The sequence below is a fragment of the Symphodus melops genome, assembly GCF_947650265.1.
Source record: "Symphodus melops genome assembly, chromosome: 21".
Classification (NCBI taxonomy): Eukaryota; Metazoa; Chordata; class Actinopteri; order Labriformes; family Labridae; genus Symphodus; species Symphodus melops.
Genome location: NC_136711.1, coordinates 6,326,836 through 6,353,033, shown reverse-complemented (window position 1 = coordinate 6,353,033; position 26,198 = coordinate 6,326,836). Strand labels below are relative to the sequence as shown.

Here is a 26,198-nt window from a genome sequence, read left to right as displayed (position 1 = left end):
ACCTCCTATTTCCTCTATTCTCCTCGTGAGAAGATTATCAGTTCAGAAAATCAGTAAACTCTGTTCTTGCCAAACCCCGTTCCAATTTGTGAAGTCGGTCATTGCCAAAATCAATGAAGAGTTTCAGTCTTGTAGAGTATTCCCACCCTCACTGCTCCGCACCCCGCCTGCAAGTCTCATTCTCATGCCTTATTTATGGGTGAGTCACAGTCTGAGCATCCGAGGTTTGAATAAATTAGTATGTATGTCTAATTAGCGACTGCTGAGTGTACTGTACAGCACTATCTGCACTCCTGACCCAATATAACTCTAACTGTGTCACAGAGGTGAAATAGGTGCAAGCAGGGAAACTGAGGACACAATCTATTTTCCTACCTTTTAAACTGAAGTCACTTTTCACTAACTCATCTTCCATCACACATTAGCACTACAGTCTGGCTATCCATTGATGTTGTAATGGCATGGCTATAGTAGAAAAGACTTTAAATCTTAAAACTTTTTGTTTAATGTAACTCCTAAATTGAGAAGCCAGCTAATTTGAAGTTACAATGTTTAGAGTTTTTTTTCTTTTCTGCGTTGCACTATAGTCATTTGTGCATTGCCAGTTTAAGGCGGGATATTTACGTTCTTTTTATGCCTTGGCTGAATAGTGGTGTAAATTTGTTTGTCTGCAAATCCACATTTGCAGGCAGTATCAGAGGTGTAACAGGAACAAGAAGTGACTATTTATGATGTCAGAGACATCGATTCAGAGCAACGTTTATGTGCGTGCAGTTGTACTTGGAGCTTGTTCTGTTTGTGTAAAGCAGCGTTTCCCAACCTTTTTTCTTGGACCTCCCCTAATTGTATCTAAAAAAAGAGCTGGGACCCCTAAAGAGCAAAGACAATTAAACCAAAACATATAACGAACAGAAATCTTAAAGGTTCCATTGATAAGATCCCAACATAATAGGTCTACACTCCACACAAACGTCTTAGACAAAAAAAGTTTGTAAACTATCTGTATATATTATTTTGACAAACTCAAAGTAGACAGATGCAGTAGACCCCCCATAGAGCTTTTATGCCCCGCCCCCCCTGTTGTGGGATCCAGGACCCCAGGTTGGGGACCAGTGATTTAAACACATGTCGGAATTATGGGACGTTTGGGGAATTGTAATGTGCAAAGAGCTCTCCACTGTGAGCATCTTGGACGAAGGCGCCAGTAAATTGACTGGGCAAATTTTTGCCTTCTGACATCACGTCCCTGCATTTCCACCAGCCGCTTTAGAACTTTCTCTGTATGCCATTTATCATAGACACAATTCACTGAAATACTAATACAATTAAGAGACACTGATTCTTTTAATTCTCAAAATTAAATAGAAAACCTAAAAGGTGCAGCTTTAAACTAAAGCTGGATCTCAATAATCATTCAAGTTTGGTTTATCTTCTGGGAATATGTGGTAATACAGTACATATTCTTGGTGTTCTCATAACAGTTGTGAAATTTCACTTTGCTTCACTTACACTGCAATTCTATCAGCCCTATGTTGCTTAATAGTTCTAAAAAAGTTCACACACCCTTCTCTGAAGGTGAAAGTAAGTCCAACCAGTACCTTTGAAGGGCAGAACAGTCAGCTCCCATGGGCAGGAAAGGTTTGTTTTAGTGTTTTTAACTGTGCCAATTCAGTAGAAGAACCTTTCCCAAGGTTATTCTTTTCGAGCTTTAGGGATGGAAAAATGCATGTGAACCATTGCACTCTCAAAAAGACACCCTTTCTTTCACACACACTCAGGACATCAGGGACCCAAGAAAGGCAACGATGATTGATTGAGTTTTGGAAAATCAAGGAAAAGGCAAATGATGTCGGAGTGGAACACATTCTCATGTATCGCCGCATTATCCTGGTAAAAGTCAAAACCAGCTAGCAAAGTGGGAAGTGAAAGACAGATGAAGGCAGACGGAGAAGACATAGTAATTGTGATCTTTAGAGTGATTAAGGATAGAGAAAAGGATGTTTGGCAGAAAGCCTTGAACCTGAACCTAGAGAAATACATGTTGCAAAACAACTATTGAAATCCAAGAAGGAGTGCTCACAAGGTAATAACTGGATAATGAATAAGGCTGAATATGTTAAGCATCCATTAGAGCATTAGATTAGATGTTTTGTATTGATGGTTCTCATAGAATAATTCTGCTGGGAGACTTGTTTGCTCTGAGAAAGCAAGGACTTCAATTAGTATGTCATGGCTACAAATACAAATAGAGGGCCTTCCAGGGACAACAGTAAATTGCATATATATTCACAAACGCTTTCCCACTGGAACACGCGCGCGCGCACACACACAAATCAGAAATCCCAAATGCACGGAGGCTAATCTTAAATCCCATCATGAAACTGTTTGCATGACATGAGGACAAGAAACAACAACATAAACTTATGTCCCTGAGGGCGGTAAACTATTACCCTCCTTCATTTTTTCCCCAATAGCTTATTATTAATTATTATTAAATCTTTTGACTCATTTTGAGTTAGAACATATTTCTTTTTTTTTCAGATTTATTTTGGGCGTTTTATAGCCTTTATTAGAGTGGAGGACAGTGGATACGGTAGGAAAGTGGAGAAAGAGTGTGGGGAGAGACATGCGGGAAAGATCGCCACAGGCCGGACGCAAACCCGGGCCGCCCGTTTTGTTTTGTCTTTACACAAAAAAAGAAACTCCAAAACTAATGCACACGACACTTAGCAGGGCATTGAGAGTAAGGGCTGCATGACCAGTAGTTTGTGCTTGTTAGCAGTACGTTTGTAAAATTATTCTCCCAGGATGCTACTATGCTTAACATAAGCGTCACCACACCTGCTTGTTGTCGACTGTTTCACGTAAACTAACATGTAACGAGTGCTTCTAAAAGTCGGTGACTGTAACAGTGTAATTGAATCTGGAAAGTAACTTATTCATTACTTGTAACCGCAAATAGTAGTGACGTTGCAGTAAAATGTTACTGAGTACCACATTTGTCCCAACACTGACCATAAGGTTACAGAATCATACTTTCAAGGCACTACTTTGACAATTTTCTTTTGAAGTTATTTGTAAGCTTTTAAGAGACAATTTTTTTTCTTTTTTGTCAGAAAATAACAGAAAAAACCCATAACCAGCAATGGAATGATTCCACAAACAACTATTGATTGGTCTTAATTGTTTACTCCTATTCCCCTGACGACCACATATGTGAGTGCCGCGGTCTGTCAGCGCCACAGACTGCGCCCTTCCCCATTGTATCTGTTTCTGGAATGTAGGCACAGCCGTAAGCAAAAAAAAGATTCTTTATTTGAAGTTCATTCAGTGCCCGTTTTGATATAATGTTGAAAAAGTGATAAAAAAAATATGATTGTACTCCGCATATTGTGTTTTATTTTGAAACTGACCAGACGCTCTGTCCGTTTCCTTGATAGAATTCCTGTCTGGGTTTTCATAGTCTGTCCAGAGTGCACTGACTATGCGAGGGGTTTCGAGTGTGAAAGAGACAGAAAGAGAGGAGTGGATATAAGCAGAGCAGAGAAGGAGTATTGTCGTTGGTATACATTAAATGCTATATTTAGAGTTACACTCAAAACATTCAGGCCAAACACAAAGTCCCAAAAACGTATTTTGCTTTTTGTGCCTTTGACTCTATCGGGCCATGGTTACAATTAAACTAATAGAAAGAAAAACATTGTTCTGCTGGATTTTGTGACATCTTTCTTTTCTGATCTTTTTGCGTTAACTGTAAAGGATATGTCTTCTGGTCCAAAATAAAGATGTTTTTTTATACTCCAACATTCTGATGACACTAGCTCTGTAGTTGTGTTTGAGTGAAAGAGCAATCAGTTGCTCTCAGCATTAGCTTACAGAATTTCTCTTCAAATAAACTGGATTTAACTGGAGTCACCACATTGAGAAGAAAGTCTTTTTTAATAGTAAGCCACTGCCAAAAGTCGCATTCATAGCTCTTATCTGTGATAAACAATCACAGACTGGCATTTAAGCTTTAAAGACTTTATGGCGGGTGGTTATGAACATGCCCATAAATTAGTATCTCCACTGTATTTAAAGGGGACATATTGTACCCTTTTTCATCTTTTCAAACAGTCCTCTTTGCTCTAAATGAAACATTTGCGGTAAGGAGGTTTGTGACCCTGTAGAAACCAGCTCTCTCAGAACGCTCCGTTTTGGTGTGCGTGTCTCTTTAAATGCAATGAAACCCCTGACTTTTCCCCGTAGACATCACTCTTCTCTAGAGACAATAAAATGGCTGACCTGCACAAAAGTCTTGCTCTAGACTGGAGGTGAATTCTATGGGAGGAGATACCAGGGGAGGGAATTTTCTGACCAGAATCCAAAAATTTCAAACACTTTTCTCGGAGTCGTAAGACTTCTGCAGACCACAAACAAAGAACTGGATGGATTTATTTCAAATTTTGTAGGTCGATAGACACTCAGGTAACTCAAATAAATGTTAAAAACAATATGTCCCCTTTAAAACTGTCACATTTGAGGTGGCGAAATGTTAGACATTTATCTGTTATCATATTTTTCAGGAATAATCACTTTCTAGTGCTTTATTAGAAAGTAAACAGCAGCAAGTGGCAGGGTAGGAGAATGACTTTGAACACAGACTTTTCGCCGTAAGTGAGAGGACATTTCAAGTACTCCTCCATTCCCTCCCTCCAGCTGAGCCAGCAGGACCCTTCAAAGTTCAAGTCCTCTGGAGATTAAAAGTCTTTATGGGGCCTGATTACAGCAATAACTGCCTGACAGTGTGGATTACTCTTTATAAGACTCAGCCTGTCAGCATTAGAATGTTTGCATGCAGGTTGTCACTAATCTGTTGATGAACAGCATGCTGCATCTCAATTACAGCAGTGCAGATGCTACATTAGAGCTTAATATTTTATGTTACGAACCCAGGCATTACAAAATCTCATAAACATGCTGCCACTCTTCATCCTTTCCAGGTAAATCGATTATCCACTGGAATCAAGTTAGGATTCAAAGCTGTTTGGCAAAATGGCAACATGACAGAGGAGGACCAGTATTATTTAAAACTTAAGCGTATCGAAGAGAACGGTCAGGGAGAGGCTGATTGTTGACCGATGAAAAGCTTATTACAGGCCTACCAACACAGATGGGAGTTTCCAAACAAACAAAAAAAATCCACAATTCATTAAAAAGGCACTTAAACATGGAACCAAAAGTAAAAAAAAACCCACCATGTGTAATGCCCTACATTTAGGCTTCCCATACTGAAACTGAGCTTGTCCAATAGCCAGTGTCTGGTCGTAGCACACATTGCATGTTTCCTGTTTATCAGACAATCAGTTCATAGCAAAGTCACTGGGTCAAATGAGATGAGACAAATTGTCAGCTGCTCAAAATGAAAGATCTTTAGATAAATGACGGAGGGGATTATCTCATTTTAGAGAACATGGCTTTATGACATAAGCCATTTAGATCTAATGAGTGTGATTTTTTTCATTTGCTTTTTGTAAAACAACTATTTAAATGGTGTTACTCCTCCCTGGCTGAAAAAGTAAGTGAATAGGTCTGATGGTCAAGCAAGAGAATTTCTGACAATTTCTCCAAGAGTGATATAAGGTTTGGTATATCTTCATTTTGAGTCTTGTCTTGTGTCGCATCGAATCTTATTGTATTGTATCTATCATTGATCAAACTTGATTTTCTATATTTTTAAAAAGAGTTTACACATGTGCATGTACACATAAGGAAATGCTGTTGTACCTTGTTGTATCATATCTTCCAGAGTTCAGACTTTATTTTCTGATTGTTTAACAAGGGATCAACTCTACAAATCCAATAAACATTTCACATGTATGCAGAACCCTGCAGGAAGGAAGGTGATTTTATTGTGAGAATGAAGCAAAAGCTTCATGCCCTGAGTCAAGTCAGTGAAGCTAACGCAAAGGCCTGCAGTTGACTCATTTGGGCTACACACAGCTAGGAAGCAGTGTCTTTATTTAGCAGTGTTGTTTTAACCTTCAGGTCTCGTTATGTTGTAGGCCAGTGCATTGCAAGTTTGAACATATTTCATCAGGAATGTTTGGTCAGAACTTGCCTTCGGTTGTCAGCAAGAAATCAACAGATTTCAGCCTGTGCTCTTTCTGGAGCTTTTCTGAGATGACAGGTTTCCTTTAAAGTTCAATCAGTTCATTAATTCATTTAACTATAATACTTTACACTCATTTGCGGAGGTGAGCACAGTTAATTAAAAATGTTACTTTTCTTAAGCATTAATTCCTTAACAAAAACATTAATTTCGATATCAGAATAGCTGTTAATTCCATTCATATTTAATGGATGTTAGCAGAAGTCAGAAAAGGCTCATAATAACACGTTCTGTCATGAAAATCTAACAGTAAGAGAATTTTAGTAGACTTAATCTTTGGATATAAAGATTTCATCCAAACATGTTACAAGCGTGAAGATCCACAGATTTATTCAAATTTACCTCCACGGTTCAACTTCTTACTCTGCACTAGTTCATGACTTTTTAAATGACACCTTGTTTGACCAATCAGGACCTTTCATTCACTGCTCCGAGGTTACTGTGGCCAATAAGAGAAGCAGTAGGAGACTTTCTATCTCTCCCCGCTGTAACTGCATCGATGTACGAGTTAAAAAATGGAGGTAACAACAGGATTGGCAGAAACAAACAGCTTGAATGTTACCAAAATGGAAGGCTGAGATCGTGAGACATCTCAGAGACCTTTTTCTACTTAAAAGGGTCAACACCTCCTCAACTTACTAATACTTTGGGCTACATGGATTAAAACACTGACGCTACAGATGTGAAGACAATAAGAGAGTCTATTCACATTTGTTTGTTTTATGTACAGAATGTATCGTGTGACAAGAAATGGAAATACCGAAAACAAATGTGTAGAAAGAAAAGTAATGCAAATGTATCCACTCAGGGCACGAGGGTCACTGAATGGTTTCATGAATATGAAAATGGTATGAATCATATGCTATGACCTTTAGTGTCAGCGCATGTAAAAGAGTATAATGAGGGAATATCTCCCAGAAGGAAGGTGTTTTTCTCTCTTTCAGGAATTCCACAGATATTTGATGACTCCTGAGCATGCTTCAGCGTGTTGAAAAATAAAGCCAAGGTGGAAGTGTCCTTGACTGTCCTCTTGAGTCAGGTTCCAGAAAAACCTCCAGTAGATGTCCTATATGGCGCCCTTCATCTGCACACTACAGGGCAAGAATTATGTTATCACTAATCTGGTTTGCTTTAATCACTCAATGAATAAATCATTATTTGTATAGCATCAATCCATAGCAAGTGTTATCTCGAGACGCTAAAAGGAGCATATGGGAAGGATATCATTTGCAAGAAGGATTTCTCCTCTGCATTCCTTGTGTTTCTGTTGTCCACACCTCCTTGCCACTGAGGTGGAGGTCGAAGCAGGCTGTGCATGAATGAGGACGGCGTGGTTTTGGGGACGACACAGTCAGAGGGAATAAAGGATAAAATTTATTTACAGTAAGGCGCGTTGTATTGTAAAAAACCTGACATTGTTTTCTTTACTTTAGGCACTACCTTACCACCATGCGTTCATCAACCTCTGATCTGGTTGTCATTCTTTTCCCTATCCATTGAGTTTCTGTTTAACCTTGTTTGCAAAAAAAGATCAGTTTTGCTGATGGAATGATTTTTGACCCCTTTAAGTAACTTCCCTGAGCCAAGCTAGCTGTTTATAAGAAGGCTTAAGCAAGACCTCCAGCTCTTTGCCTCTTACTAGGTTGACTGACAGTCAATTTGAAAAAAAAAAACATTGTGACCGCTTTCAATGGGCTTCAAAAGTCTGGTTTAGAAATCAATGTATATACAGTATATGCTCCAGCGCAAACTTTATCTGCAGAGGAAGCCTTTTAAATTACAGATGAGTATAGTATCTCAGTTTCATCTGCTGCTTCGAAGGCCAAAATTGAAGAGCCACACAAAAGAAATTAATTGAACTAGCTTTACATTTTCAATCAGTTGCACACTCAGTTCCCCTGAGACCCCCGGACTTTAAAAGAAGCAATTTACTTATGAGCAATATCATTTTCCATACCATATAGTAAATAAAAATGAGAGTGTGCTCTGTGCAATGCCCAAAAAAAAACATGCCTGGAAGACAATTTCCAATGATGCTACAGAGATGAACCCACACTTTAGTAAAAGGAAAGTTTGCTGTTATTTTTATCGTGCACTTTCTTTGGTTATCTTTGGTCATCTTTAGTTATTTAGTTGTGAATGAGCTGGATGTACAACAGTGGCGTGACATGACATTGTTTTACCTATACAGTCTGTAAATCAGAGTAGAGGCTAAAGATAGGTTTTTTTTTGTGTAGTACGAGATCATTCCAACAGCTGTGAACTCCAGTAGTCTACAGTCAGTTCTTTCCATGCAACTTGGATTGGTAAAGTATAAAGGAATCGAAAGGTCACTCTTTGTACTGTGTTAAAGGAAGTGTCAAAGGCAATCTCTTCCCCATGTATTTCACGAGGTCATGCACAGTGCCACTGCATTGATCTGGTGGCACGCTGTAGCTGCTTCCTGTCAGAATGGTTTCTTTTTTCCTGTGTTGTCACTTGTTGTAACACGACTTAAGACAGTGGGGGACTTTCAAAAGCTAGAAGCATGTTGTTTGCAGAACTTAACTCGAGTCTCGAGTCATAGAGGCAGCCATCATCTGCACAGTCAGCCACTTCAAAGATGCTGAGTTCAATGACAGCAGGGTTTATCTTTTATTAACGAGGTATGTTTATGTTTCATCACTGCCTATCTCCTCAGGGAATTATGCTGCATACAGATGTCTACAGGTTTGCAATTGAGTGCTGTAGAAAAGTTTTGTTGTATGGCTCAGTTGGTAGAGTCGGTTGTCTCTCAACCTGAAGGTTGATGGTTTGATCCCCAGCTCCTGCAGCAACATGTCCGACGTGACCTGGTGCAAGATACTTCACCACAATTTGCTTCAGCTGTTTCGTATGTTGGGTATAAATGTGTATGAATGACAATAGTTACTTCTGATGGTCACTTTGCATTGCAGCCTCTGCCATCAGAGTGTAGATGGGTAGGTTTGACCTACCCATCTACAACTTTTTTGCTATGCTTTTATTCTGAAGAGTTGTACTGTATTAAGCTTAGGATACTCCCCATATGGTTAAAACCCTGCTTCTATTTTAAAAGAAAGTAACCAAACTTCAGTCGATCGAAGGTTCAGACATTAGCTTAACCACAGAAAAAGGAATGAATGAAAACAGCTAAAAAAAAAAAAAGGAATTGTATTGATGTTATGTAGAGGATATTACTTTTGCTTATTAACTGAGATTCTTGTGAGTTTGTTGAAGTGAAATTAACCATATGAAGGCACAGTGGTGTTGTTCTTCTTCCATCACTGTCACAACAAGGAGATGCTGTGATGGCTTAGCCTTATACTTACAGTCACCTAAAGGGGAAAAAAACAGTTCACAATTAAAACCATTTAGAAAGATATACTGTTCTGTTAAAGAGTAACTTACTCAAACCACTGGATAAAAATCCAGTTTCCAATTTTCGTTTAACCAATATCCAACATCCATTATCTACTGTATACTGCTTTTCCTTTTTGGGGTCGCAGGGGGCCAGCTGGCATTGGGCTTGAAGCACCTGGACTGTTGGCAGTCAATCACAGCGCCATTTACTCAGTTTAAGTAACATTATTCATCCATCCTGAAAAGGGTCCTGATTTGTTTTATGTTCTTTTAGAGAAAGTTTAGTAATTGAGTCATTTACAATAAAACACAAGTTCGCTTAAGAAACTAGTAACCCGACCCAAACAAAACCAGCTATATAAAATATATATGCGGTTGTTTGACAACACATTAATATGCCACTGATTTTAAATATTTTTTACTACTCTATCTACTGTCCTGTCTCTTACAAAAATAAAGACAAGACAAAAAAATAGGGAAGCAAACATTCCACAGTTAACAGTAATGCCACATTGTCTGCAGTCAAGAGAGTATTAAAGAAACTGGTGAGCAGTTTACATTACTTATAAATATCAAGTTTTGGATCCTTAATCATATCTTACAAAGTATGTGTGTATTATGTTGAAGCAGAAACTAACAAGTATAGTAGCATATTGTCAAACATTTTAGTGCTCTGTTTGGCTGTATATGCTAAAGGATTTTTGAAGCTTCCACTGAGTAATGACGTCCCTACACTATAGCCTTTAGGTTTTTTGTAGAGTCTGGACCAATGTGATCAGTGAGGAGAAGATTACATCTTGACATTCAACCAAGAGCCGGGTCATCTGTAGACAGACCTTAATTAGGGATGCACCTCCATGAACATACCATGGAGGCTGCATACAACACATGCTCGGCTGTGCTAACATAATTAACTTGAAATACCACCATTTCACTTGGAAAATACGTCATCTATTCATGTTCCTTGAGCTTGCATAGTTTGCATGCAATTTTCCAGTTATACATAAAAACCCTTTACAACGGAAGACGGGTTGGCTTGCACGGATCTTTTTTTGTAACAACAAATAATTACAACAGCTATTTGCTTAATGACCTAAAAGAAGAAAATGACAGAAACAGGGCAGAGAAGGAAAAACTCCTGCAGAGATAAATAACACAAACAGGGAGTGTATAAGAAGTCATTTTCCTTTCTCTACAATCAAGACGCAGGACACAAACCATTAAAGACAGGAGTCGATATTGCAAAGCACAAATAAAGAGTACAAACATGCTTTAGGGCTCTTGTGAGAAGTGCCTAAACATAACAATGATTACAACCTGTTAGACTGATGAAAGAAGCTGTAAACAAGAGGATGCCGTTACCTGCAAGGCTTTGCAGCTACACATGTAACTGAAATTGATCACAGACATTGTTGTTAAGAAAAGGTGGGGGGGCATGATGAGCTTTTTGATTAGTAATTGGTGCTCAGGCAAAGCCCCCAGGACAAAGAATCATGAACTTTTGTTGTTGTTCATTCCAGTAAAGCCAGTAGAGAGGCAGAGCTCGATCCTCTGCAGTGCAAAGGACTTTTGTACTTTGTTTATGAATCATTTTTAGTGCTCTGGATAGGACAAAATCAACAGCAGCTTTCCCACTATACTAGAAAACAGTGAAAATATTGAACTTTATTCAAAGCTAGAAAACACTTTTTTAAAATTTGACTTTTTTTTCCTTCCATTTTTCAGGATTGAATCAAATGGCATTATTTTTTTTAAAGCCTTAAACGGATTTATTCCTCGAAACTTAATACTTCTATGTTTCAATCCTTAAATTGTACACATCTTTCAAAGGGGGCGGCTTTGCTCAGTCAGTTGTCCCTCAACCAAAAGGTTTCCCCAGAGTTATGGAAGGTTCCTTGGGCAGGACATTGTACCCAAAATTGCTCCAGTTGCATAGCCAGCAGCATGTGAATGTTTGCAAATAGTACCATTACACACATCTAATACGTGCTTGGGAAAATGATCTGGGCAGGTTTAAAAATGAATTTATTCCTGTGTCTACAAAACTTCTAAAAAAAAGAAAAAAAGGATGGGCACTGGACTAAAGTGTTTCTCTACTGGTATTTTAAGAACCTGCTGTTTTTAGATTCCTTTTTCGCTGGATATTATTTTACAATAATTATTGTTCTATGTTTAATAATAATAATTGTGTCTTTTTATGGAAGCAGCATAGCCTATAAGAGTCAATGAAGATAAAAAATAAATTACACCCATTTCTTAATACTAATGGTTGTAAAAACAAAACCAATATTTGTACTACTTCTGACTGGGAGAAAAACAATTAGAGGGGCTAAAAGCCTTTTCAGTGGTTTTATAACATTGACTAATGGAAAAAGTACAAAGTCAGCTTTGTTCCATAACAGGCAAATACAAACAGAGATGAAAGCCTGACATTCATTGAATAAAAGCTGACCATGAACACACTGGAATGATGGGCGACAGACAGAACTGACATAGTCATATTTCACTTAACAAACATTAAAGTACATATGTCCTATTTGTAAAAAGTGAGATGTAATTCACGTAACTCTAAAAACATAATGACAGCGCTTTACTTTAGCTGAAATGCCTTTTACAACACACCTACACAGTTCAAAGATAGTTCCTCAAGGACTCTTCACTTATTCAACTTAAAATCCACTTCTGAATGAAGCCAATACAAACTAATTGTTTATTAATTCACCAAACAAAAGAGGCTCAATCAGAGCCAAATGAGAGGCTTGAAATTGTAACAGTAAATCCCACTAATTACTCCAAGGAATGGGCTATTGTTTAATCATTGTGAATATGAAAGTGGATTTTCAGCACATTAAATGAACAATTTCACAGTTATCTTCTCAATTACCACAGACAAAGCAAACATAGTCACAGCTGCCCTAATGCATTCTGTTTATCAGCATGCAGCCTCCCCTTTCATGTTGCTGCTGTCTTTAAGGAGCTGCTTGTGTCCCAAATAGTGTTAAAACCTCTTGCTCAATCAGCAATCCTTGTCTGCAACTGTGAATATTAAAATTGGGTCAACAGAAACAAACATCCTGAGAAACAATAATGGCACAGGAGATTTTGATCAAGATCATTTACAAGCTTGTTAGTTTTGCTGTTGAGCCATGTGTCGTGATAAAGACAGGGAGATCACACAGAAATTAAGCCCATGTTGTTCAGAAAGGAGAACAAGCTGTCTTAAGTGCTGAGCTGTACCGGCAGGCCTCCTCCAGCCGTATTTGCTTTGGGTCGAGTGAAATGTGACACGTGGATATAAAGATATCCATGCTATATTCTTCCACCTTGACACAAATAGCCAAGGGGAAAGCCATGAAATAAAGTCACACGCAGGGGAAGGAGTGAATGAAGGAGAGGGGATCAAAGAGAACCAATAAACCTTGCCTGTAATCTTTCCAGTGTGGAATCAGAAATCTAAAGAACAGTTGTTCAACAGGTGTGGACTTCAAGACAAGAAGAACAGTTAATGAAAAAGACAAGACTGGTAACATGTGGTGCACTAAGAGGGGGAAGCTCTTACCAAGTGTATCCACATTATGCAACTATTGGCTGGCTTTGTTAAGTGATATATTAAGCATAACATTTTAGTCATTAGGAAAGCAACAGGACAAAAAAAGGTAGAGTTACAGCATGTGAAAAAGTTAGAGAAGACTGTTAAGACAAGTGCTCAGTAGTGGACCTTCCCTGTAGTGATGGGAAGTTCAGTTCTTTTCAGAGTCTGCTCTTTTGGCTCAGCTCCCACAGAAGAGCGGACTCTTACACAAGCTGATACAGAGATGTGCTCACTTACACCCAAACTGCAAATGCATAAATGAGGGAAGCAAACGGATCAGAATGAAGTAGTTTGTGAGTCAGCATTTATTGAGGTCAAACATTGAGAAAAACTAAATGACAGACGTCAAAGCAAACTCAAAAAACAAATAGAGAAATGCAGTGTACCTGTAAAGCAAACATTTAACTCAACTTATAGTCTATTATTAGCCACAAAACCTTATTAATTAGATCATTTATTATTTGTTCACTGCACTAAATAAACCCACAAGGGGGTTACTGAGTTCAAAACTCAAGAAACACAAAATTTGCAAATAGCAAATGTACATGAATGAGTATGCAGTCTTAATAACCTACCATTTCAAAGAGAGGCTGGAGTAACCAAAGAATTTACGCCGCTCCCTCCTGTCAGGTCAGATATTCACATTATTATGAAAAACTTGTATCCTTCATAAAAAAGAAACTGATGACATATTACAACTCCCAGTGTGTGCACATAGAGACATGAGCTAATCAGACCAATTTAGATTTTTTTTAAGCAGGCTCTAAACATGTTAAACTGGCTTTTCTGAATGGAGTGTGTTGTGACTGTAAAGTGGACGCTTGGACTGCAGCTTTTTTTTGTACTTCTTCTTCACTTGCGTCATCTTTCAACACCAAAGGTTGCCACGTGGTCTGAGTTTGTTCATAACTCTTGTAATTTGAGGGTAAAAATAATCTCGGCATCTTCGAGGTTTGAGTTTAAACCTTTTAAAATAATGGATATCAGATCATGAATGAAATTGCTTATTTTTATATTCACACACAGGAAAGAAAGAAGGATGATAACAAAAGAAATCATAAATAAAATACGGGTTTATTGTCACTCTTGTATTGTTGTACTTCATTTTAAAGATATCAAAGATGATAAGATATTTCATTTGAACATGGCACTCAGCAATTGGCACTGGAATTGTCAGTAACTTAAACCTTGTTGAAGGTTCGTAAGCGTGTGCACATATAGCATCTGGACCTGTAGCTTATGTGGGAACTTAAAGCTAGAGCAGCCTAAATGGAAACTTTAAATAAAATAAAGGTTTTTATACTGCTCTATATAAACTAGCATAGAAAGGTCAAAAACAGTTATGTAGGACTCAACAAAGCTTGACGTATTGTCTACATTGATGTGACCATTTCAGTCAGGAGAGACTAAAGTAAGAGTTAACAAAACGGTATTTAACAGTTTAGGAAAAGATACATTTGTGAAGTTTTTGGTGATGACACTTGGAAGTCACGATGATTTAATGCACTCAGGTTGACAGCAGGATAGGATGGTGGAAGTAGTATACAGGGTTAGGAAGGTTAAGGAAGAACATTGAATAAATATGTGAGGGAACATAACTAGTCTTCCCGCTTTAACTTACGCTGAGCTACATAATGATAATACACCGACACATCTGACGGGATTTTCTTCTTTTCTTGAAATATAGAACAGGATCAAACGATGCACTTGCCGCGACGTCAAGGGTTTGGCTTTGACGTATCCCTGGAGTGAACAACTCTCAGCTCTGTCCCATCTGCCTGTGATGATGGCATCATTACAACTGTCTCCCTTTCCCTCTGTAAAAAGCTTTTCCAGGTACCCTTTCTCACCTCTCTTTGTTCTAGAACAAACTCTGATCAGTGCTGTGGCACTCTCTAAGAGTATCCAGGAGGATGTAAACATTTGGAAAGGTTCCTCTGATCTTTACTGCTTGTACAGTAGCTGCTTGTGCTGGTGAGAGAGACCACAAATGAGTGCATTATAATGCATTTTAGATCGAGACTTTGAGCCTTATAGGAAAAAGAAAACAGCACATGCATGTAAACTGGAAACAGACAAACAAAAATCACAAAAACAGCTCCAAGTCCAGCACATAAACGCTTCTACTCAAAATCACACCAGCCAGAAATGTTGATTTAAAGTTTATTTTGATATGTTTAACCCCTCGACGCCTATTGTCGAGAATTTGCGTCAAACCAATTCCACTCCAAATGCAGTTAAAATAGCGTCTGAATTCCTCCACTGCCGGTTGATTCACTTTCAATACATACTGTACCTAGGAACCTTTTGCAAGCATTAATTTGTCATAGGACCATTTGGAGATGGAACAACATCCGTTTGATGTGCTATTTTTATGTAATGTCTATATGTAATATTATGTATATATATATATATATATATATATATATATTGCTATTTTCCAATTTTCAACTTAATTTAGCTTGAAAGTAGAAACACAAGGGGTTATTTTGTTGTAGGGGTTTTTCTGACTTGAGTGACATGCGGGCTCTGTGTAACAGTTTGTCAGGAAGCTTAAATCCCGTCTCAGCTCCAGCTCTCAGCCTGTCATTTAGTTTGAATGAAAGTTCGGCTGAAACAGCATTTCCAGCATTACAACAGCTAATGATGAGCCTCTAGAGCCCTCTGCACTAACAGATGAGTGATGTCAATCAGGCTTTGTCCATTAATATTTAGAGTCATTGATTATAACCTTGAACAGCACTTACATAAAAACTACCACTGTACCCACTATTGCGAAGGTGCTGTTGTGCTTACGTAGCGATTTTGTCTATTTTTAATAGTTTTTTAAGTAGCCTACAAGATAAATTCCCCCTTTTTTAATAGAATTTTATCCTAGTGCTTTTTTTTAAATAATGTGGCTCAATTGGTGGTTTTGTTGTCTCTTAAATGGAAGGTTGAGGGTTTGATCCAAAGCTCCAGCAGGAACATGTCCGATGTTTCCTTGTGCAAGACATGTAACCTTGAATTGTTACAGCTGCTTCATCAGCTTCGTCATGAAAGTGTAAAAGAGGGATTTGTTTCTTTGGTTGGTCTCACTACATTTAGCAGCCTCTGCTGTGTGTGAATGTGTTGGTGTGACCATGTGTAAAAGCGCTTTGATTAGTCAGAAGACTTGAAAAGCCCAGCACAGATTCAAGTCCATTTACTTCTCTGTTAATGTATGTGACGTGGTTCATCCTACACTAAATCATTCTGGAATTCTACATATCATTTTTGAATCTAACATAGAATAAATAAAAAGGATATCAAGTTCAATATGATCCCTTTGAGCCTATAGTCAAAATACAATGTGCAGTGACAAAAATCCCGAGAACTCTTTATGGCCTGCTTATTGTATGTTGCACAGCTGTGTGTTTTCACTGCATTGTGGGCATAGACATGGCAAGACATATTTCCCTATTGGGCCAATTATTTATATATTGTTTAATGTATCGAAAAATGTCAAAAAATCCCTTTAACATAAATTATAGCAAACCACAAAGCATAATTAAAATACATTGTGAGATTGTTATGAATTATTACATGCAAGCTAAATTTAAGAAACTCAATTAAATCTAATAAAAAAGGTACTATCTAACTAGCTACTATCCTCCCCACTAACCTTTCTCACCTGGACATAAAAGGGTGCTATTTGAAATTGCTTTTCAATGACAAGTATTCATAGATAAAACCAGTTTTCTCCAGGCTCTTCACAAAACTCAAGGACCTGGGATTTAATGTCTCGCTGGTCCTTGACTTCCTGACTGTCAGACCCTTAGAGGTTATGATGGGGGAGTTGTCACCCTCAAAGGTTTTGAGCATCTTGACCCCCTTTTGAACACCATGTCAGCCTACTATTGTAACAATCACTATAAAACCAGCATCATGTCCATTTAAGCTGAAGGAAATACAGGAATTTTGTCTGGCACTGTGTACTTTTCTCTTGTTTTGCGACCAAATGTAGAAAAAAAGTGTTTGCTCCTTTAAGGGCCTTTCAGATAAAAAGCGCTGTGCTCGCCGTGTAGTACGGCACAGAGCAGTCGAAGAGCGAACACATCTGCAAATCATCAGCCCAAGTTGTGGTGAGCAATGTTATCTGCTAAACTTGGAGGGGAATGTTTATTCGGAGGCCAGACTTGAAATGTCAAATGAGTCTCACTGTTTGGCAAAAAAACCTCTCTGAATGAATGAAAACAAGGACTGGGGAACAACACAAAACCAAACTTGCAAACCCATGCTTGGCAGAGACTGTCTCCACAGATGTGGATGAAGTTTTCAGCCACTGACAACTCCAGACTTATTTCACACCTGCTTTTATTAACAATAGTCATGTCATATTTAGAGAAATTAAAGAAAGATAATTTATTTAAAAATCATCCAGAGGCTGAATTGTTTTCCTGATCATTGGAAAGTGTCTTGTGACAAGTCTTGTAAATACTGCAGCCTAGTTAACACATTGCCTCAACAGAAATTTCATCTCCACTCTATTTGTGCATTGTTATTAGTGCGGCTGTTTGTGAACATTCACAATGCCATGTAATTTATTAATTATCATTTAACACTCAGTCTACCAGAATTCTGCAACTACTAGAACTACCATAGCAGTCATTTTGACTGCTCGAACATAGTTTTTATATAATTTGGATTATCAATAAAAAGATCTAAGAATTAATTGGTGGAATAGGTAAATACACATCAGGACACTAAATGAAAACTATAATGATTGAGTGTTTTATTTATTTACACCAAGAGACATCACTCTCTGAACCTGCTCCTCCGTCTGAATCTTCCCCATCAAGGTTCTGAAGCAAAGCTAAAGCCCCCATAACTGTCATTTTCTTTCTACTTTCATTTTTGCCTCTATTGGCTTTAGAGTAAAACTATAACTAGGTTTTAGTTTCACAGGGCATAAAGAACAAACACAGCAACAAAGCAGGAGAAAGAGCGGGAAAATGTAACAAATAGTGAACTATGACAGCCCCTGTAAAAAGCATGCAGTCAATTTGACTGCTATGGTCATTCAAGGTAGTAATACGCATATCTCATTTGTGTTTCAAAATTTTATCGATTAAACAATGTTAGAATGAAATATACACACATTCGGGAAAAGTCATTGTTTTTAAAAAAAAAACAAGTTATGACGTAGCAAATTTTGAAAACAGTCCAAATGACTGCTGCAACAATAGTAAAGAATCCCACGAGTTTTAGAAGTTTTCAATCAAAACCATGGTAAGAATGCTTGAATCATTTGAGCTGGGAGATTCAGAAAATAACTTCATTAAAGACAACAACAATGTATTGACCTTACAATCTATCATTCTTTGCTTCAAAGAATATATTGCTTATGTTTCAAAATTATAATGATGTAATTACACTTTTCCCTGCAATTATATGCCAATTTTATGAGTCAATAAAAGTCTGTCACCACACTTTGTCTATTATGTGTCCATGGAGAATAACATAAATAAACGAAGACAAATGTCTCAGTAAAACAGCAGCAAATGTGTGCACAAACATAACATCGACAAACTGTCATTATTAGTGGTCTGTGCCTGCTGGTGTAATTGCATGTGGGAATGAGGAACCAAAGTGCTGCAGGGCTAAGATAAGAAGCAGCCAGTGTGCAGTGTGTTAAGCCAGCCAGGATAAGCCAGGTTGCTATGTCCTGCCAGAGAGAGGGGCAAGCAAGAAGCAGGAGCCTTAACAGACTAAAAAGCAGCAAACTCTGCTTGTAACTTTCTTTTTACCCTGACTTTCAGCAAATATCTAACCCATACCCAGACACACACAATCAAGCGTATATTCACTTGTTGCATCTGTAAACGTAATTTTAACATGGAAGTGGACAAACATATTCGAAGATTTAAATTGACTGTTTGCCAGGTTGAATGTGGCCAAGGGTGTGCACAGGCTTTACAATATCAACTCTGATGATAATAAAAATAATTACTTTGTAAATCTTTTCCCTGGCACTGCCATGAAGGAGATTTATGCCCCAGCATTACTAATGTGCTTTACTTTGCGGTCACAAATTCCCCAGGGGGTAAATGCTCTTTCCAACACTTTTCCAACACACAAACCCACTATAATAAAAAAGTAAGAATTCCGTAAGCAGTAGGCAAGGATACCTAGGTTGCATCTTTTTAGACCTAGCTGAATAATTTACAACCGTGGGGTTACAGGAAATGGCAGAAGCAAGCACTCACAGTCAATGAACCCTTACTTCCTCAGCATATTGAGATCCACTCATGGTCTTTGATGAGCTTTTGATGATGGAGCTTTGGCAAAGAGGGACAAATATGCACCTCACCGCCTGACTGCTGCTGCCAAATGGGCTGTGAGAGGTTTTGGCTGAGACTGAGCAAGCACCGAAGGCCTGGTGAAACCTCCTGTGAGGAAAATGAGAAAGGATGGAGTCATTAATGAAGGCAGGACTACAGTGGGAGAGCTAACAACAGGATGTGCTGCAATCTCAAGTCAAAAGGCGTCAAATGAACAGCTGAGCTGAGGGATTGGAGAGCAAAATTATCCAGGTCTATTTTCTGTCCGCTGCCTTCAAACAGCATAGAACACAATTGTATTGCTTATGGGCATTTGAAACAAGGAAGCTAGTCAGCAGCCTAATACCCTCAAAGGTCTAAAACCTGCTATAACTGGTACAGCAGATAACCACATGACTTTACTCTTGCAGCACTGTGTGTATCTGATTAAAAAGCCTAGCAATCAAGTTCCATTTTTTCTTGTGGAAAAAGAAGAGGAAAGGATTTCTTTTCCTCACTTTTTGCCCTGTGGGATATGACTAAAGTTGGATTTTGGGCTGCAACTGGGAGTAGGAATGGGTTAGTCGTCTTTTCGCCGCAATGAGCAAGTAAAGCCGACCATCCAACCAGGACTTCGGCAGCAAAAGCCAACCTTAAAGCCACTTCAAACTTTGTGTCAATCTTTAATTCCAGAAACTTTCCAATTTGAAGTTGTAAAAACAGCTTTGGGTACAACTCATAGAGTTATAACATGAATATCTAACCACTGTGACTTGCATCATTACAAGTTTGTACTGTTTTGGGCATTAAAGACTATTATTTTTGGCTAAAGTGCCATGTTGAAGGAAGGAGGATTTTGTGTTTCTAAATGTTTTATATTTGACCTTTTAAAATTCTATTTTATATATTTGTAATTTGCTTTTTTTAATATTCAAGCTTTTGATAGTTCGGTTTGTTTCCTTTGTTAATTGTCAAATTCCTTGTATGTGTAAATGTACTTGGCAATAAATCCAGATTCTGATTCTGAGTGGAATAAAGACACCTCCAATCTGCATTCAGAGCTTAAAGTCTAAGACAGACAATAAAGTGTATCATCGTGTATTGCAGCATAAAAACGGGGTAATGGGAATTGGAGAATGGCTTTGGCTCAGTGTCATCTCTCAATTGGAAAGTCGAGTGTGTGATTCCTGACGCCTGTAGCAACATGTCAATGTCTCCTTCGGAAAAAAGTGAATAAAAATGTATAAAAGAAAATTATGAAACAAGCTTAAGTCCATTTACTATCAGGTGGTGGTGGTGTGGCAAATGGAAGGCATAAATAAATCAACAGTCTATTAAAAATGTTAAACTTATGTTGATCCCACTTCATGGGATATGTAGATGTAGTACATCATTAGAGGGACTGCTTTTAATGTCCATTTATAGTAGTCCTATACTGCTACAATTATAGTATGGCATTTTTGCTCCCAATGGGGTCCAAGCTGAAAGCACCACTTTATAATACCTTGCAAGTTTTATAAACCAATCAGGCCTCCCTGTCTTCCTGCTCGCTCTCTACCCCATGCATGCACAAGCCCACACTCAAAGCATGAGCTGAAAATCCATTTCTGGACCAATGGCGCTAGTGCATGTAAGTGAGGGGCATTTCATTAGATGGAGCACAAGGGGAGGGGTGGGTGAACATGGAGCATGTGCGAGTTTTCAAAAATTACTAATCCTGCCTTTGTTAAATGCTAAGAGCTGCATGTCACAAATGACAATGCAAGCGTTTAGTCAAAAATCTTCACCACAATTAACATTTTAGTTTGATTGGTTAACATTCTTCAACTTGCTAATAAACTAAAGTGATGGCAGAGGTGAATTTCATTTATTGTCTCTGTGTTTGTTATGTTAGGCCTTCTCCAAATTAGTTGACAATTAAATCCGGATTCACTTCATCTGAAATTACTAATATATTAACTACTCGCATGAATTCTCTTTCAGCAAATGGTGATCCACCTTCACATCGAAACTATCATAAAACCACTACTTATCAGCACACTGCTGCTTACAATGAGTCATGCAATCACATCACGGAGCAATGCTGAGACTCTTTTTCCTGTGATTGGGAGTACCCACTGTTCCCATGCATGTGCAGTTAGAAGAGGTAATGTTAGCATGTGAAATGGTAAATCTATTCTTACATTAATCAATCGGACAAGCTGGCTTTGGTCTGAGAAACACTATTAATAGATTTAATCATCAACGTTATCAGTGAATTCCAAGAAAATGAACTGCAGAACTGATTTTGGCTGTGCTTATTAAATAAACAGTGAAAAAAATTGGATGAGATTGAAAATAAAAAAAAGAGTGTATGCGTGCGTGGATTGCAAGTCCTGTTCAAATGCACAGTTTAGGTCCTGGGTGGGGACCGGACAAGCAATTATTGACTAAAATTAAGTCATTAATCGTGGTGCGAGTAAGGTCCACAATTAACACTTTTTTTTTTTTTTTATCATAATTATGCTAATGCACAGCACTGGGAGCAGCATCTCCCTTCATGACACAAGAAATTTCGATATATCCTCTTTAGCTGATAAACTTTGCTTTATAATGAAACTTTTCATGGATTCTTTTTGTCAAAAAATAAAATGTTTACTCAGAATTGTATAAAGAGGATCACTATTCAACTAAAGGAAGTCCTGACCTCGGCCAGATTCCGGGAAGTTAAACAAAAATCTAGATTTTACTTAAATCAAACAGCAAACCCAGAACATCAACATCTACATTTCAACCTCATTATTTCTTTTTGACATGTTTCTCTTTGGATCTTTTCTGTTTCTTATTCTGTTCGGAAAAAAATGACAACACTTTTAGTCTCTATGGGAGTTGTTTCAAAAAATATGAAAGATTTCTAGCCTTTTAATATTAAGGACAGAAGTATTCAAAGGACTGTTACATGTTTTATTATGATGGTCTGATCTTTTGACAATTAGGAAATACTCCATCACCATGCAGCTAAAAGAAAAATAATTAGCTTAATTTCATTCAGAATTAATTTCTTAGCTATAAAAATATCAAAATGAAGACTCAAGTGCATAGTTTGAGAAGACAATATTTTGAGCTGTCGATTGGCTGGCTGTTCGACAAGGCAAGCTTTGGCCCCAAGAACTCCTGACTTAAAGGCACAGTATGTACATTTTGAAACCAAGGGGTTCTCAGTCAAACAGTGACAGAAAATGACGTTGACATGGCAGGGAATCATGGAAGTGATTCTATCTGTTACTCCACCCCTCCCCCACCGCCAATGAAAGTAAACTCCAAGTTGATCAAACTACGTTAAGATTTTCTTCCAGCAGCACATGTACAGAAGTATGGCAGCTTTCAGTAGCAATTCCCATTTCCTAATGCAGTGGTCTTTGACATAACATCCACTGTTTCCACGGCAACTATAAACATATGGCAACGGCCATGACAATACATGGATGTCCATCCTAGTAGAATTACGGATTTCTCTGGCGTTTCTAAATGTTGTATATATAGAAAATTTAGTTTTTAAGTTTAATTATAGAAAAAAGAACTCCTGACAGGGCAGGATAAACACACAAGGACAACCATGTGCAATAGTAAAAGCCTCGTCCTGTGAGGAAGGCTTTGAGGACCTGACCAAGCATGCCTCAGATCAGAACGCCCAGGTGCCACTCAACAGGATACAGCTTGGATAGAGACATGGGAGGGGAGGGAATGGGGGGTGCCTATACTAAATTGCATATTCACATAAATAATAAAGGATACAAATTCATCAATATGCATACATATAATACACGCATGTTAAGTCATGAATTAACAAGTTCATTGACCAAATCCATATTTGTTTCAGATTGTGCTATAAATAATAATTGTCAGAACTTAACAACAACACATGTACTGTATATGTTAAGACCATTTGTAATTAATTTAAATATTTGAATGCAAAGATTCTTCACACCGAGGTTTAAAGCACACTGAAGTAAGAAGAGGAACGGTTATGGCTATTGCCACTGTTGCTTTGAATCCTTTGCACTTCGTGCTGTTTTACAGCAACATCTTGTTACATATAAATCACTGTGATGATATAGTTAGTTCTGGTGAGATTTATTATAATTCATGCAAATCTGAGATTTGCAAAATCTCACTTTTGCAGTGTCTCAGTGCTGCATTTATTATATGTCCTATAATGTGTGTATGAAATCAAGTTAAGTGTTCATTTACTGTTTGCATAGCAGACATAAATCTTGTGAATCAGATGAATTAGTCCCTACATGAATGGATTTGCATACGACCCACTTCCATTTCATGTGACCAAGAACAAAAGAAGTTGTATCATGAAGATGCTGCGCAAAAGTTGTGATGCTGATAAACACTAAACTATAAAATATTAAGGTAATAAGAGTAAAGCCATGCAAATTCCACCAAAAAAGGTGTAATTCATTCATTCATGAAACACTGCTCTCTAAAGCTTGCATGGTTTGTCTCAAGACTCAACGGTGATCTACAACATGAGACTTGTTTGTGTTTTGGTATAAAAATGACACCTGGTGGATAATGGCATTGAAATAAAAGATGCTGAAGGTTCTCTTCACTCTGTTCATTGGTAAGCCAATACTGACAAGAAATCCCTTTAGCTACACTCTCTTAATCACGTTATTGTGACTGAGTCCAAATTCTGTGTGCATTTATTTATGTGTTGTGTGTTTGGGACATTCAGAAAAAGCTGTGCCTACCTTTCTGAATGCTCACAGGAACAGATAAGTGTGTCTTTGCTATTTTTATCAGCACACTGATTCCAAAGAGAACATGTTATACCAACAGTGGGTGTCTGTGTGTGTGCAGAGTATTTACCATCCCCAGTATTAATAGCCTGTGTCCCTTTGTCTCCCTGACAGATGTGACTGAGCTGTGCTGGGAGCGAAAGAGAGAAAGTACAAGAAGAACACGTTGGAGATGAAACAAACAGCAGCAGACCCTGAACTTCTCTTCACCACAGCCATGAAGGAGAGTGCTGAAGATTAAAACTCTTTGTGATTGAAGTCTAATCTGTGAGGACGAGTGATATATGAACAACAGAAAGAATCGAAGAAATGCTGCATACTGCTGACGCCCTCATCTCTCTGACTACGTTCATATGCAGCCTGTTTGCTTTCTCTTATGTTTACTGTCCTTTGCCCCCATGATACATTGAGCCAGGAATAACAATGGTGATGCACAGCTGAAGTAAGAACAGTGGTAGGCTTTGAAAACCAAAGGGGAAATTATATCGTAATGTCACCTTATAGCTGAAGGCAACACAAGTGTCTGGCATGTTAATATTTAAATCAGAAGAAATTGCATGAGCAGCTTCAGTTTTATTTATGGACTTTCTTTTGAGGCCATCTCAGTGTTGTGTTTCACTGATAAGGCACAGCCCAGCATGACAGCAGCATGGGTTAGGAAAAAAATAAGGAACCTAATTTATTTGAATGGGACCAATACGTCTCTCTGAGAAAAAAATAGGGGACGTTGTTTGACAAAGAGCCATCACACGTGTGAGGCACATTCAATGACCACGTACCACCACACACGTACAACCTTTTTATACTGTGATTTTTTTCTTTATATATAGAGTCCCATGAATCGACAACTACCAATCTTATGAGGAAAAAAACAAGATGGGTTAAATCCTCTTATGTCTACATCAGCTTTGCAGATAACGTTAAATCTCATCATGATTCACGTACAAATTTTAAAAAATCCCAAACTAGAGTTAAATAGATCCTACAGTAGTTCTGTGTCCATCCATCCATGCTTTGATTTTCTTATGCTTATCTGAGGTTGTGTGGTGGTGGCAGCAAGCGGAGTCGGTCAAATCAGACTACACCTTCTCCGCAGCAACTTTTTCCAGCTTCTCCTGAGGGATTTCGATGCGTTTCCAGGCATGACAGTAGATAGTATCCAGAGAACTCTGGCTCTAACCCGGGGTCTCTTCCCAGTTGGGCATGCCTGGAAAACCTCCAAAGGGAGGCATCCAGGAGGCTGGTTCTGCCTGTGTAGCTTAATTCTTTCACATTGTTAAGTGATGTGTGTCACATCATTTTCCTGACATCAGCCAAAGTTAATTGCTATGATGCCCTGGTAGGCTGTACTGAGGCACATTAGTGCTCATAACGCTTCTTCTAATAGTAGTGATCACATTCTCAGAAAATTCTTAGAATTGTAACCAATTCTAAAATCAGATCCTGATTAAAAAAAAATCACAAAGCATCTTAGCCCTTAAGAGCCACCCCAAGGTGAGAAACTGTTGAAGGACTTTTAAAAATGTCTCAAGCTGAAGAAAAAGTGGAGAACACTTCTCCAAACACTGAAAGAAGAAATACTCTAATTGAATCAAAGTTCAGCTGAAAACAGAATGTATTCAGAAATGTCAGTCCATTTTTGACTTTCTTCAGTGAGGTTAGCATGGTGAATCCCTCTGAACGCTATACGCTGCTCAGGTGTATTGAAAACCTAAGGGCCATTAATGTGCAAATATAACTATCAGGATGTGAAGAGGCTACTGTGCCATAGGTCATTTATTCAACAGGGATGTTAATTTCATGAAATAGTGTTTCTTACAACAAATTCTTCCTTGGTTCTCAGTTATTTCCTGTCACACCCACCCACCCCCCGACCACCACTTTTGAAATCCTATTGAGAACCTGATCTTTTTTTTTTTATTTATCAGCTGACACCAGCATTCTGCATACAATCACTTGAGTATCAATATAGATTATGTCGTATTTCCTGGTCTTATTAGGTTGGTGTGGTATCAGTTGTACAG

At 38.1% G+C, this 26,198-nt stretch overlaps 1 protein-coding gene across 1 annotated transcript in view; it reads left to right on the top strand.

The window, feature by feature from the left end:
- The window catches only part of uts2r (urotensin 2 receptor), a 48,779-nt gene extending 23,207 nt beyond the window's left edge, over positions 1-25,572 (top strand). Inside the window, exon 4 of the mRNA XM_079334238.1 lies at positions 24,289-25,572. The gene's annotated coding sequence lies outside the window, so the exon portion shown is untranslated. The remainder of the gene's footprint in view (positions 1-24,288) is intronic.
- Positions 25,573-26,198: the final 626 nt, after the last annotated feature.